The sequence below is a fragment of the Gavialis gangeticus genome, unplaced genomic scaffold, assembly GCF_001723915.1.
Source record: "Gavialis gangeticus isolate Ggan-Ray unplaced genomic scaffold, GavGan_comp1, whole genome shotgun sequence".
Taxonomy (NCBI): Eukaryota; Metazoa; Chordata; order Crocodylia; family Gavialidae; genus Gavialis; species Gavialis gangeticus.
This window is the reverse complement of record NW_017729031.1, coordinates 39,998,372-40,008,862: the sequence shown is the minus strand read 5'-3', so window position 1 is coordinate 40,008,862 and position 10,491 is coordinate 39,998,372.

Here is a 10,491-nt window from a genome sequence, read left to right as displayed (position 1 = left end):
AGCTGCTCATGATGCATCTGTGGATGCACAACAAGGTGCAGTTGGACTTCCTGACTGTGTCCTCACATTGGTAGCCCATGTTCATTTTGGAGTCGATAATGACTCCAAGATCCCTTGCTGTCACTGTGCTTACAAGAAGGGAGTTTCCCAGCCTGTAGGTATGCTGCTGGTTCGTACTGCCCAGGTGCAGCACCCTGCACTTGTCAATATTGAATCTCATCCTATTCTGATTCGCCCACCCCTGTAGCCTGTCCCTCCCTTCTAGCATGCCCACCTCACCCCAAATCTTGGTGTCATCAGCAAATTTGAACAGGGTGCTTTTCACCCCCTCGTGCAAATCGCTAATAAAGAAATTGAACAGTGCAGGCCCGAGGACCGAGCCCTGGGGGACTCCACTGCCCACATCCCTCCAGGTCAAATTTGACCCATCCACCACCACTCTCTGGGTGCGGCCCCCCTCAGCCAATTTGCGATCCATCTGTGTAGGCATCAATGCCAGAGTCACCTAGCTTTTTAATGAGAATGGGGTGGGATACGGTATCAAAGGTTTCCCAAGGATAGAGGTGAGACTAACCAGCTTATAATTACCCAGATCCTTCTTCCTCCCCTTCTTGAAAATAGGGACCACGTTGACCCTTTTTCAGTCCTTTGGGACCTGACCTGAGCACCACGAGTGCTCAAACAGCCATGGCAGTGGCTCTGCTATGTCACTGGCCACTTACTTCAGCACCCTGGGAGGAGCACGGTTGCTGTAAACATCAACTCTTCCAACGTAAGTGCTGCTGTTCTTAGAAAGAGTAACCAGTTCTGACTGCAGATTATTTTTCTCTTTCTCATACCAGTGGTGTTTGAGACTAAACTGAATTGGATACTTGCTCAAGCTTTGAAGCGTAATGGTAGAAAACTTCACTGGGTTTAGAAACATCTATGTTCAAAGTCTCAGCACTGCCTGAAACCTGAGTGTGTGCCCCAGGCAGAGAACTGGGCCTCTAAAGCTCAGCTTCCTGGTTGCTGCTTTAGTCTTATGATGAAGTTTTGGCCATGCAGGGCACAGCTGCAATTCTGAGCTGTTGCTTCTTCATCTTGCTGGCTGGGATAAGAGTCTGGGATGGTGTTTTCACCTGCAAGAATCTATATCATCAACTACATAAGGCAGCTCAAGGAAGCATCCTGATATGTAGGTTTTGGGGATGTCTTTAGCTGTTGCAGGAGAAGCTTGGAGGCCTGTAACTGTCACTTTTTTTGCATTTGCCCAGTTTCAGAGTTGTCTAACAGCACTGTGATGACTTGATTTATGGCCATGAGAAGGTACATTTTTGTCTGATTGAAGTTGCCATTTTTCCTTTTAGATTTCAGAATTCTGGTGCCTGTATCATGCCATGTATATCATGTTAGCATTGCATATGACTGTGTTCTTTTAAAGCAAGTAGCTGCACATAAGCCTCTGGTTTCATTCATCCTAATGGCCAAATCTAAACTAGACGGTAGATTGTTCTCTTCAGTTTGTGACAGCAGAAATCCACAACTGGGGTGTGGGGGGATTGTTAACCATAAAGCCCAAACACTTTTGTATTGGATCTAATATCATACTGGTACTCATTTTTCTGAGTAAGTGGATGCTTATTCATGTGAAGAACTCATAAAGAGATTAAATCAGTTCTTTCAAGCCTGTCAGCATAGGCATATTCAGCTTAGATAAGATAAACATTTGGAGTACATTTCTGGTAGAAAATATGGCTGCTACCTGACTAGCACCCAGTGACCTAGGTAGCTGCAAGAACTGAAGTGCAATTATTTAGCTTGCCAAGATAACAATGTTTCTACACTCTTCACATGAGCCTTTATCAGAAACTAAAACTTTAATGCAAGATCCATGTCTAGAGTTTATGCAACTTCCTTCCTCTGTGTGTTAGCTTATGAACTTGCAGGATGGGTGCCGGATGTAGATTGGAGGTGACCTGAAGGTGACTTGAAGACGCTTGAATGCTCACCTAAATGAAATCCTGGAGCTCTCTAAAGGGGGAGTCGAGCATAATCCAGACAGGAAAGAAACCCCTCCTCCGCCATCTCAAGTATTTGCTAATTTGTTGTGGGGGGGGGGCATTATTTTTTAAACTCTACTTTGGAGGTTGAATCTCCACAAGAGGGATGTCATATAGCATCATGCTGGGCTGCAACAATATGGAATTCTGTATTAACAGGAAAGCTTCCATTTCTATGGGGGAGAGAGCTTTCCTCTGGGCTCTGGTCTGAGATTAGAATGAATTTCCCCAGGATGCTTGCAGATCTCCTCATCTCCCCTAGGAACATTTCTTTGACCCTGCATTTTCTGTTGAAGGTGCTGTATAAAACCTTCCTGAGAAAAGCTAGAGTCTTGCCTACTCTTCTCCTGGCAAGTACCAGTGTGCACATTACAATCATGGGGTCATGTTGCTTAAAGCACTACAATAGGGTTCTCTGATTCTACAATAATGTGTGTAGTAGAGGAAACTATACAAAATAGCACAATGTTCCCTCAAATGGAAAGGGGGAAACATCACTGAGATGCCTTTTGCTATCTTGCCCTTATACAGTGTTACAACCTAAATCTACTGTGTGCCAAAGTGGGTTGCCAGTGAGGTTAACCCACACACACCTCAGATAGCAGTGTTTATTCCACTGTCTCCTCTTATTTGTGTAGGGCCTCCTTTCCCAGGAGGGCAAGAGAAGACAGACCAAAATAATTCAGCTGTGAAAAATACAGTCTATCTGTCTGTCTCCCCTGCCCCTTCTCTTTTTTTTTTAAATCCCAGTGGGGAGTAATTAGAGTGGTATCACTTGAGGGTCTCAAACCATTTTACAGATACAGGGCACTGTCGTTATTGCTACTGCTCTTCCCAACATAATATCAGCTGTTCTGAACAACTGAGGCCTCCATTGCTCTGCATTACTTCAATCAAACCAGTGCCTGCAAATCTGTACCTATTCTGACGACTCATTCTTGGTCAAAGGGCATTCAGAGGGAAGTGCTGGGTGTGGTGATGAATTTATCTTTGTCCTCTGACTTGTTTGGTTTGACTTCAGCTATCTAGCGATATCCTAATAAGGAAAGCAAATGTCACTCTGTAAAGAAATCTGTGAAAATCACTGAGATTCAAACAGCTAGATCCCAATCACATTTGACTGTTACAGGAATATGGCATGAGCAGTCTATTAATCTTGCATACAAATGTTACCTCAGTTGTATTTTGGAAATCTCTCATGTTGCTTTACTACTGTACTTTTGGTCTTTATAGCCATGACTATTCTGTCTCCTGACACTAGTTAATAATAAGATAATAAAGAGATGCTTATCACTAAATTGTTAAATGGCGTCCTTGCTTATATTTCTCGCTATTGTGCGTGAATATGTGCAGTAATGCTTAACACGGCTACGAAACTACTATATTTTCTTGCATACAACACCCCCCCAACAAGATGTGCACCTTGTTTTTGAAAGACGTACTGAAAAGAAAAAAAAATCTTTCCTTGCTTCTGCAGCGGGAGCCTCTGCTGGAAATTGGAGTTGGGGACAGTGGAGGAGAAAGATTGTCTACAGTCAAAAGCAGGGATAGAAACTGTTATTGCTGTATTTCCGTGCTTAAAATGCACACCCCAATTTGCTGTAACTGAATTTTGGGACAAAGATGTGTGTGTGTTTTTTATCTTCACCATTGTTGAGATTGGGGTAATGTATTTTGTAATGCTTGGTGGAGTAGGTGTGCACCTTATAGTCTAACTAAATCAGAGGTGCACAACATAAGCTTTCAGAAGCAGAGGGCTTACTTCCTGATTGTCACTCTTTGCACCACCTTGAACCATTACTATTGTACTGACTTATTTAGGACAGTAACTAAAGCAAGCTGTAACATCTTCATTCTTTAAAGGTGAATTATTGTCGTGGTTGGTACAGAGAATGCAGTCTGGTTCTCAGTGCCCATCTGCAGCAAGGTGAAGTGTCTGCCTTAGCATGTCACTTTTACAAAGCAGACAACAGTTGCTTGTGACAAGCTCTTAAGGTGTGTCTAGTCTTTGAATCCATGCAAAACATCCTGTGTAACTGAATAATTTCATATGCTTCTAATCAGCATCTTTTAATCCATTCTTGCTGTCTTGGGCAGTTAAGCCAGCTTTCCTGCAGGCTGGGACTAGAGGAAATCATCTTGTTTAAAAAAAAATCAGCATTGCCAATGTTCTGGATTGCTGAGCCTGGCTATGGAGGTAAATGAGCTGCCTCATAAACTTACTTTATGGGGTTTAAACAGGCAAACCTTTGAACTGGGCTGCTTCCCCTTCATCTGATTTATAGTGTGCTTTGTCCATAGAAATAACTCTGACCTCCCTTCCAGGGCCCTGGCTGACAGTTCTGTTTTTTTCTCACTTTATTCTGCTTTAAGTATTACAACCTACATCAACAGCTCTTTATACATGTAGGTTTACCTGCTAAACAAACAGGACGCAGGGCATCATGTAACCAAGCCTCAAGTTGGTGTTTACTGCTTGTTGCAATTCAAGCCTCATTGCTTCCCCATATCCGGATGAAAAATAGGTTCCTGAATCTTAAATTTGGCTTAATCATTTTCACGATTCTGTTTGGCTAACTGTACAATGCCCAGAGTCGCAGTACTGAAGGATCCTCTTTACATACAAGATCTAGCAATTTTACCTTGCTGTCTATCACTCTGTGCCTCCTTGTGTGGCCTTAATTACTCAACCATTGGGTAATTTATAGAGTATCAGACTGGCTGGCAACATTGTGATCATCCAGTCTGAATTCTAGCATATCGCAAGGCCTATGTAGGAATTCCCTAAAACAATTTCTGGCGATGAAGAATCCCACAAGCTGTGGGTATGAGATATGGTTAGAGGAATGGGTGAGGAGGAAGATGTTAATAGCTGTTCTGTAATAGGTCTGTATTGATTGGATCTAGTGGGGCATGTATATCTGAGGAATAAGCTAACAAGAAGTGTGATTTCCTGCTGTGGGAGATTTGAGTCCAGGCAGTAGGACAAGGGTGGGCAAAACATGGCCCGTGGGCTGTATCCAAGCTGCCAGTTGATCCTATCTGGCCTGCCAGCTGCCACTGGGAGCCTGATGAGGGAGGACTGCGCCCCACGCAGCATACACTCCTCTACTGCCCCTCTCCTTGGCTTCCTGTTGGCGCTGTAGGTGGATAGTCCTGGCACCGTGGGCACAATGGAGCATGCTAAGCAGCCATCCCACCCACCTGCCATGATGAGACGCTGCTGCCACAGCACCACTTGCCCATGCTGGCCACTGGGTGGGCTCGGCCTGGGGCAGCTGCCCTTGACTTTCCCAGTGCAGCATAGTGGCAGCAGTAGCTCATTACGGCAGACAGAACGGCTACTCAGCATGCTGCACCGTGCCGTCCCTTGCAGGCGCGGCTGCCGGCAACTATGGCACCAACAGAAAGCCAGGTGTGGGGGAGGAAGGGGAAAAAGAGTCTGCATGCTGCATGGCCTGGCCCAGTCCTGGCTGCAGCAGAGCGAAGTGGCACAGAGCACAGTCCTCCCTTTTTAGGATTCTGTTGGTGGCCGGCAGGCCAGACAGGATCAATTGACATCTCCCCGGGTCCTCAACAGTTCACCAAAACTCCTTATGTGGCCCTCCAGCCCAAATAATTGCCCACCCCAGCAGTAAGAGCAAGCACAGGAAAGATGTCCTCTGATTGTAGGTGTGAGGCAGTTCACAAGAGTGAGAAGTGCTAACAGGTTTGTTTGTGGTGGTGGGGGTGTTTATATGTAATGACATGCAACTGGGTGCTCTTCATCCATGCTTAGATCTACGTCTTATCATCTCTATTTTTACCTTGACTTATGCCACTTACCTTTAACCTGGTTCAAGGGGTATGTTGGTAGTGCTTCTGTGGTCATCATGAGAGCAGTGCTAATGGATGGTAAGCTGTTTAACTTCAGCCAGCTCCAAACCAAAACCAAGACTACCCTGACCACAATCCTTGAGCTCCTGTATACTGATGATGCTGTAGCGTGTGCTTGCCTAGAAGCAGACCTTCAGGCAATCATTGACATCTTAACTGAGGCACAGAAGAAAGTGGGACTGACACTTAACATTGAGAAGACTAAGGTCTTTCATCAACGAGCTCCTAATGAGCAGTCCCCAGCTCTGGTAATTCAGATTCACGGTGAGACTCTATAAAATGTTAAGTATTTCCCATACCTTAGAAGCCATCTCTCGCAGAAGGATGAGATGCCTGAGGACTGCAACAGCCCTTTCATCAGTGAAGAAATCCAAGATTGCCTCAAATGTGCAAGTGCAGCCTTTGGGCACCTGAGGAAATGGGCATTCAAGGATTGCAACATTGGATCTGAAACCACAACCTAATGGTTCATTAAGCAGTTGTGATCCCCACCTTATTGTACTGAGCTGAGACATGGACAACATACAGGATACACCTAAGGTCATTGGAGAAGTACCATCAGCACTGCCTGCAGAAGATCCTTCAAATCCAGCCGGAAGATAGATGCACCAACGCTGGCATCCTCCTGCAAACAAACACCACAAGCATTGATGCGACGATCATCTGACATCAACTTTGCTGGAACGGCCACGTTATTAGGATGTCTGACTCCAGACTCCTGAAGCAAGTTTTATTCTCCCAGCTTAATCAAGGCATACACTTAAGAGGAGGGCAGAGAAAGCGCTTTAAGGATGTCCTTGAGGGCAGCTTGGAAAAAAAAATGCACCACCGATATCAATTTGTGGGAGATTATCATCTAGGAACACCCCAAATGGAGGAAAAGTCTGCTGCAAGTACTTTGAAACCTTGCAGCAGCAGCAGCAACAACAACAGGAGATGGAAAAGCAGGAGTGGCAGAAACCACGTCATGGACCGAATCAAGAACCCAAAGCCCCCCACCCAACATAAAAACATGTGCCCAAACTGCAAAAGAGTCTGTCAATCTTGGATCAGCCTTGCTGGCCATCTTCAGACACACAAATAAGACAATGTTCCTCAACTGTGAATGATTGCTGAAGAAGAAAAGCTAAGCAGCAGTCCCTGCCAACCCATGCCCACTCCTTGTGTGTCAAACCCATAAAGGAAGAAGTAAAACCATTCTCGGGCATCCCCTGCTGCCACTCTTGAAATCAGTCCCTGACGTGTTTGTGGCACAGGCACCCTTGGGGTGGCTTGACAGTCTCACTTCCAGGTGTGGCCTGTGCAGAGTAGATGGTCAGAACATGCTTCCAGTCAGCATTTCCCGAGCACAAGAGAAGTAGTCATAGCTCTGCCTAAGATGGAAAGGGCTCTGGTGTATGGGAAGATTTTAATAACAAACAAGTTTGAAACTTAAAGGTTCATGATTATCTGGATGCATGAACAAGATCCCCAGTTGGACTAAATGATCTCTTGAGGTCCCTTCCAGCCTTACTTCTCTATGAAATTTGACTGTAGCAGGCTGACTTGTAACTGAGGTCCAATGTATTCTGGAGGTGGGAATCTTTGCTAATGAGCAGTGGAGGAAACCTGGCTGTGAAGAAAACCTTCTAACACACACCATGTGCAAACTGCTGAAACTGTAGCCCTGGGAAGTATGCACAGCTTATCTGCCTGGGGTGTTGCTTGTGAAATATAAAGGAAACATGTCTGGCAAACAATGCACAATTCAGCTTTTAGTTACCTTTACAAAAGTGTTCCTACATGCACCCAAGAATCTCCAGATACATACACCCTACAGTCCCCAGGACCAGGCATGGAATTTAATACATAAGTGACCCTGGTTTTATTTGCACCATTGGTGTCATCTATTTCATATTTGTATCTGCAGCAGTTAACTGTTAGTGTCTCAATGGCTGCAACAGCCCATCATCTAATCCAGGGACCTCGCTAGAGTGGAGACCCTGTTTGCTGTAGTAGAAATGGACCCATCCTCACAAATGCCAGTTCATTCTGCTGTTGAATATATGTTGAAGGTTAAAAAACAAAAAAACCCAACACACTTATTTCTGTATTTATGCTACTCCCATCACCATAGAAACTGAATTTTGGAGATTGTTTTGAAAACAGGCAAAAGCAGCACCCATCAGGAACTATGGGAATCATGCAAAACATTCCTGGCATGGTGCTACTGTTGTGGTTGACAGGAACACCAGGCTCAGAGGACTTGTATCATTAGGGCAGATGTAGCAGGGAAAGGTGGTCATTCATGATCTCTCTCTCTCCAGCCTTTGCTAACATTCATTTAATATGGTACAAGCTACTCTCAGTATCCCACATGCCCTCTGTGTACCCTTCTTCTCTGAAAGATTAATTTCTGAAGATGCTAAAACTGATATAAACAGTCATGAGCTGGAACAGGAATAGGAGGGGACTGTTGGATGTGTTTTTAAAGCTGCTGTGGCTCACTGACCTGCTAGATGGTGCAGAAGTATTGCACCAAGTCAGCGTTTCTCTTGGCTCTTCCTCTGTTTCAGTGTGAAAGGTCACCATGCTGACTGCTTAGTTAAAAGAGGTTTTTTGTTTTTTTTTGCAGGAGGCTTTGGTTAACGATAAATATCTCCTCAGCTTCCCAGGAGTACATCTACCCACACTTGGCCTGCTGTGAGATGAGACTTCTTGGCTCTTTTGTGCATTTTCTGTGTTGATTGTCCTTTTAAGTTCTTAAAGTCCTTTGGATTAAATAATATTTCATGGCCCACTTGGTTCACCAGTGTGATTCAGAGCCTCATGACTCTTATTTGGATGCTCTTCATCAGTTGTGCAGTCATTTGGCCCTGTCTTATTTTAATGGATACTTGTGTTTTAACTATTGATATTTCTCACCAGAATTATCTGCCAGCTGCTGTATTTTTCAGGGTAGGGTGTCAAAACACTTAAATACAGCAGGACTTATCCTATAATTGTCTTTTTAAAGGTGCTGGTAGTACAGTGTGTGCACATAGGTGTGTTTCGTGTGTGAAAGAGGGAGAGAAGTAACTATTTACCAGAGGGCCAGTTTATGCTACAGAACTGCAGAGACCAGAAAACTTGGCATCCACACCCAGAGCTACTCTTGGTAGTAGTTCCTTCCTGCTATCAAATACTTTACTCAGCAAAGGTGGTATGAGGCTTTTGTCCTCCAGTAGTTGGCAGAAAGTGTATGTAGGCAGTCTTGCACCTTCTACCAGCTGGCATAGTCGCTTCAGCGTCTGGTGCCTTCCTAAGCTGCACTCTAGATTCTGGCCGTTCAGTTGCCACCATAAGATGGCATGGAGCCATCAGAAACCCACAGGTGAGTATGTGCTCTGGCCACTGGATGGTAGAGGCTGCTGTCTGCTGCCAAATATATTAGTGGCAGAGGCTAGAAACCTTGCTAGCCTCATGACTTCTGAGGAGAGGCCGAGGGAACTGGGTTTAGTTACTCTGCAGAAGAGAAGACCAAGGGGAGATTGAATAGCAGCCTTAGGAGGTTGCATCTAGTCCAACCCCCTTCTCCAAGCAGGACCAGCCCCAACTACATCATCCCAGCCAAGGCTTTGTCTAGCTGGGTCTTAAACACCTCCAAGGATGGAGATCCTACCACCTCTCTGGGTAACATGTCCCAGTGTTTCAGCACCCTCCTAGTGAGAGAGTTTTTCCTAATATCCAACCTCAACTTCCCTTGCTGCAGCTTGAGCCTATTGCTCCTTGTTCTGTCATCTGCCCCCAATGAGATCAGTCCAGCTCCATCCTCTTTGCAGCCCCCCTGCAGGGAGGTGAAGGCTGCTATTCAATCCCCCTCGGTCTTCTCATCTGCAGACAAAATCAGCCCAGTTCCCTCAGCCTCTTCTCACCAGTCCTGTCCTCCAGCCCCCAACCATTTTCATTGTCCTGCACTAGACTCTCTCCAACATGTCCACAACCTTTCTGTAGTGGGGGGCCCACAGCTGGACACAGGACTCCAGATATGGCCTCCCCAGTGCTGAATAGAGGGGAAGAATCACCTCCCTCGATCTGCTGGTAACGCTCCTCCCAATGCAGCCCGAGCTGCCATTCGCCTTCTTGGCACCAAGGGCGCACTGCTGGCTCCTGTCCAGCTTCTTGTCCCCTATCCCCCCAGGTCCTTTTTCTTGTAGGCAGCTTCCCCCAACCATTTGTTTCAGGCTGTCAAGAGCTGGTCCCCATCAGATTCCTCTCTTATTTGGTTGTAGGCTACATGGTCCAACAGGGCCGATCTATTATTATTAAAAAGAACACTAGAAATATGCATTATTAGTTGACAGCATAGATTTCCATGTTGGCTGTGCCAATAGCATCACAGTGAAGGTTTTGGGGTAGGTGACTTGGCTTCCTGTTCCGCACGGTAACCACACAACCATCTTCTGTTACACACAGTAAGTGCTTGGTTGAAGATCTCAGCAGGCGATAACGCCCCTGTTATCCACCCACTGCTCCATGTGAGTTGCGGGGCTGACAAGCCCATTTCAGTGTTTTCCTTTTTTTTTTTGAAAAAAAAAGCTTCTTTGCCTCAGTG